The sequence below is a fragment of the Colobus angolensis genome, unplaced genomic scaffold, assembly GCF_000951035.1.
Source record: "Colobus angolensis palliatus isolate OR3802 unplaced genomic scaffold, Cang.pa_1.0 Scaffold200, whole genome shotgun sequence".
Classification (NCBI taxonomy): Eukaryota; Metazoa; Chordata; class Mammalia; order Primates; family Cercopithecidae; genus Colobus; species Colobus angolensis.
Genome location: NW_012115156.1, coordinates 4,081,026 through 4,086,346, shown reverse-complemented (window position 1 = coordinate 4,086,346; position 5,321 = coordinate 4,081,026). Strand labels below are relative to the sequence as shown.

Genomic DNA, 5,321 nt, shown 5'->3' with positions numbered 1-5,321 from the left:
ATTCAGGTCTGTAGGAAGTGAGAAGCTTGTACTAAGCAACTGTGCTACATTTCCGCTGCAGTTAGGTTATTTTGGACAATTACACGTAAACTATCCTTGGTTTCATCCAGCAAAATGTATAGTGTACAAGCAGGAAAGAATGCCAGCCAGTTAGGGGTTTAATAATGCATGATTTTTATTCTCTTGCTCTGAGAACTTGTATAAAAACATTTAAACTAAGGAAAATAACTCAAGATGTATGGACCTCTTGTGCTTTATAAAAGAAAAAAAGGTACCCACTAATTTGCTCAGATATAGCAGGCTTAATGGCCCTATATTTTGAAAAGATTTTAAGAATGGTTTCTAATATAGGAGAGGGAAAATATCCACTATCCCTTTTCAGAATTTAAATGGAGGGCAGTAAACATTCTTTACACCCAAAACCTATGGCAGCAGTTCAGATTTGACCAAGGTAAACGTAGAATGGAGATGTTCTAAACACAGCTAGGACTCAGCAAGTCTAACACACTAAAATCACATGATTACATTTTAAAAGAAAATACATAAAAACCAAATAGAAATTTTGAGATTTTTTTTCGTTTGAAGGTTATCTTAATGATACTAAATTCACAAATGCTAATTTAAATACCCAATCCTATTTATCTAAAACATACATTGCAAACACACAAATATCTATTCTCTCCACATGTGAGCGCCCATTCATATCATGGTTTGGAAATGGGGAGAATAGATTCCCCTTAAACTGCAAGTCTTTCTTTACAGTTAACTTTAGCAACATTCATACAAAATAATAATTAACAATGATGTTCTTTACTTGTTAGCTCACAAGGAAACATCTTCAGAACTGCATTTTGTTGAAGTTTCTATACTAAAATGTAGAAAAACTGAACTACACAAATATTGAAAAGTTAAAAATTCCTTAATTTTTTATTCTTGTTACCACTACCACAATTTACAGGGCAATATACCTGATGTAATGGAAAGAAAAAGACAAAGACAAAGCTACAACAGCTAAAAGACCTCAGGAATGTACCTCTAATTGACACTACATTGCATTAATCAATAGCTGCACTTTGTGCAAACTGTGGCTATGATAGTCCTGAACAAGAAGGGTTTCCTGTTTAAGCTGACTATGGATCATCGTTCCTTCTGTGGCAGATTTTTACCGTTCCTCTAATGCTTTTGGTGTGACTGTCTCAAAGTAACCTGCAGCTTTCCTGACAACTCTTCACTGTCTCTTTTGCTGAGAACTGTAGCCCTTTTCTGCTGTTTTTAGCACCTTCTGCTACCATATCCACCACTTCCAACACCAGATCCATAACCACCACCATAGGGACTGCCCGAGCTTCCTCCACCAAAACTGCCCTCTTTTATGGGTCCATAATTTGATCGTTGTTGTCCACTATAATTTCCAAAATCATTATCGTTCCCACCACCAAAATTTCCTCCTTCATTGTGACCATCATATCCTCCACCACCGCCACCATATCCACCACCTTGGTTTCCATATCCTGGTCCACCACCACCCTAGCCCCCTCTACTACTATAACCAGGACCACCACGGTAGTTGCCACCTTCACCTTCAAGTCCATTATATCTACCATCACCTCCTCCATAACTACCTCTGCTGCCACCTTCTCCACCCCCCTAGCCTCCTCTTCCACCAAAGTTTCCACCACAGCCAAAATTATCTCCAGATCTCCAAAGTTTCCTCCACAACCCGTAAAATGGACAGATCCACCTCCCTGACCTCTCTGTGACCCAGCAGACTGCATCTCTTGTTTAGAAAGGGCCTTTTTCACTTCTCAGTTATGCCCATTATTAGTATGGTATTTCTGAACAACAATTTTATCAGCTGTATCATGATCATTAAAAGTTACAAAAGGAAATCTTCTCTTTTTTACACTCTGCCTATCTTCCATAACTTCTATGGTTTCAATTTTGCCATACTTTTCAAAGTAGTCTCTCAAATTATATTCTTCTATATCTTCTTTAATACCACCAACAAAAATTTTCTTCACTGTTAGAGCACCAGGCTTTACAGAATCCTCTGTAGAAACAGCTCTCTTTGGTTCCACTAAATGCCCATCAACCTTGTGTGGTTGAACACACATTGCTGCATCCACCTCTTCAACACAAGAATCAGTCACAAAATCAAAGCCCCTGGAACATTTGGTTTGGGGGTCTCCCGTTACCACACAATCTGTCAGTGTGCCCCATTTCTCAGAATGTTCTCTTAAACTATCATCTGTAGTTTCACAGCTCAGACCACCAATAAACAGTTTTCTCAACTGCTCTGGTTCATTTGGATCATGGCCCTCCTCCCCCTGGCCACCGCGACGGCTGGAGTTGGGCTGGGGGTGACCCGGCAGTGGTTTTACCTCCATTTTGAGAGATTTAGTATCATTCACAAGAGCCCGAGGATTTTGGAATGGTAAATATGCTTCAACTTCAACCTACTAATTCAACCTGCTGTATTAGCCCCTAACAAGTGAGTCATCCTGTCCTTTGAAACTTTTAAGCCAAGCATTGACTGCTGTCTCTAGCTGTAAAAGTCCTAGATGGTGTTTTCTTCCAATGGAAATCTGTTTCATTTGCATTGTGTTATTCAGTGTCGCTACCTTCATTGATGATTTTGGCTAGATCTCCTGGATAAATTGTTGCAGTTTGTACATTCGCACTTGTTGCTTTACTTTCCACTTTTATGTTATTGAGACAATGTCTTTCCTTAAACCTCATGAATCAACCTCTACTCTTTTGCTAGTTTCCAACTTTTCTTCTCCAGCTTCCTCACCTCTTCCAGCCCAGCCTTTGTAGAACAGAAGAGAGTTAGAGCCTTGTCCTGGATTAGGCCTTGGCTTAAGGAAATGTTGTGGCTGGTTTGATTGTCTACACAGACAACTAAAACTTTCTCTAGATCAGCAAGAAGGCTGTTTCACATTCTTATTATTCCTGTGTACACTGGAGTAACACTTTTAATTTCCTTCAAGAACTTTTCCTTTGCATTCGCAACCTGGCTAACTGTTTGGCAACAGAGGCCTATCTTGGCTTTCAACATGCCTTCCTCACTAAGCTTAATCGTTTCTAGCTTTTGATTTGAAGTGAGAGATGTGCAACTCTCCCTTTTACTTGACATTCAGAGGCCATTGTAGTGTTATTAATTGGCCTAATTTCAATACTGTTGTGTCTCAAGGCAATGGGAGGCCTGAGGAAAGAGAGAGATGGGGAAATGGCCGATCAGTGGAGCAGTCAGAACATACGCAACATTTATTGATTAAGTTCATTGTCTTATATGGGCTAGGTTCATGACACCCCAAAACAATTACATTAGTAACATCAAAGATCACTGGTCACAGGTCACCTAACAGATATAATAATAAAAAATTCTTTGAAATATTACAAGAATTACTAAAATGTGACACAGAGACACGAAGTGAGCACATGCTATTGGAAAAATGCCACAAACCTTCAAGATGTAAAAAGTGCAGTATCTGAGAAGTGCAATAAGGTGAAGTGTAATAAAACGAGGTATGGCTGTCTTTTTCATTGGGATTATGTTAAATTCATAAAGTCATTTAGGGAGAACTGACATTTTCATGATGTTGAGTTTTCCTACCAGAAGCACAATGTGCCTTTTCATTTGTTCAAGCCTATTTCTGTGTCTTTCCTGAGTGTTCTACAGTCTAGACACATTTTGACTGTCATACCAAGTAACAAGCAAGGCTGTCTCCCTCTCATCCCACGCACAACTTCCAGTACATATGTTTTCAGGCTCATCCTCTCATTTTTGTAGCCAGGATCATTTAAACCTGATCCTTCCTTTCTGAAAATCTGGGAGATAGGGAGAAGAACTGCACGTAGAATGATGAGGGTATGGGCTTTGCAGTCAGACTGCCACTGGGTTAAATTTAACTCTATCATTTATCAGCTCTGTGACCAACAGCAAGTCCTCATTGGCAAAATAGAGATTTTTAGCTGTATTAGTTCATTCTCACACTGCTACAAAGACACACCTATGACTGGGTAATTTAGAAAGAAAAGAGGTTTAATTGGCTCATGGTTCTGCAGGCTGTACAGGCTTCTGCTTCCGGTGAGACCTCAGGAAACTTAAGAATGATGGCGGAAGGTGAAGGGGAAGCAGGCATGCCTTACATGCTGGAGTAGGAGGAAGACAGAGTGAAGGGGAGGTGCTATACACTTTCCAACAACCAGATCTGGTGAGAACTCTATCACACGATAGCACTAGAGGGGTGGTGCTAATATTAGAAACCACCTCCATGATCAAATCACCTCCCACCAGGCCCTACATCCCATATTGGGAATTACAATTTGGGTGAGGAGACAGAGCCAAACCATATCATACCTTTCATGGAAATAAGGATTGGATAGGATAACATATGTAAAGCAGCTAGCACAGTACCTTATATAATTAAGAGCCCAATTTAATTGGTAGCTATTACTTGCCCTGGGCACTGAATTTTCCCAGTAACTATTCTGGTAGTGAATAATTTCCAGTATGGAATTAAAAACCCTATCACAGGCCTCCTGATGTGTTTGTAACATATCATACACTGTTACATATATTTAAAAAAAAATCGATCCGTCTTCCACCCATGTTAATTTCATTGATTCCGGCAATACCATGCTATTTTGAGGTTTTCCTTTTTTCCCATGAGTTGGCATTTTTCAGACTTTATATTTCGTCTCATTTTCACAAAATGCTGGACTAACCTGAACGTAGTGGCAGAAGCTTCACTAGTCTGAACAGTGATGGATCATCTTTTCCTGGAAGCCATCAATCAACAGTAGCTAACAAGAATATGGAGTGGGACAGGAGTGGGAGGGGGTGCGAAGGTCACTTTACTTGGTTCACTGACTACTTGCTGTGAGCCCTTTTGATTGATGTAGTAAAAATTTCTGCTGATTGCATCACTATTTCAGGAGAGTGTTGACTTGCTTTCCCCAAGCAGATTTCTGATTTTAGTTGAGAATCAGCATTCTAAACTTTTACCAGTTCTTGTAGACAACAACATTAATTGAGCACCCACTGTCTGCTGACCGCTGCACGACAGAGTTAATAGTAAGCAGAAGGCCAGGGATGGCTTGTCTTAGGGGTTCAGTCTGGCTGTACTCAGGGGACATGGGCCTGGCCGATGGGCAATTTATTGATTTAAGGAAAGTGGCCTGATGAGTGCTCAGCCACCATGGAGGGTGCAGGTCTGGGTGTGCTGGTTCACCTGACACAAGGGTCACCACAGGGAGGCCAAGGTAGGGGCAGGAATGAAGATTCTTTGTTGTAGAGGCAGGGAGTGAAGCTTGGG

General features: G+C 40.5%; 1 pseudogene; it reads right to left on the bottom strand.

The window, feature by feature from the left end:
- Window positions 1-1,257: 1,257 nt before the first annotated feature.
- LOC105511591 lies at window positions 1,258-2,387 on the bottom strand (annotated as a pseudogene).
- Between the last annotated feature and the right edge of the window lie 2,934 nt (window positions 2,388-5,321).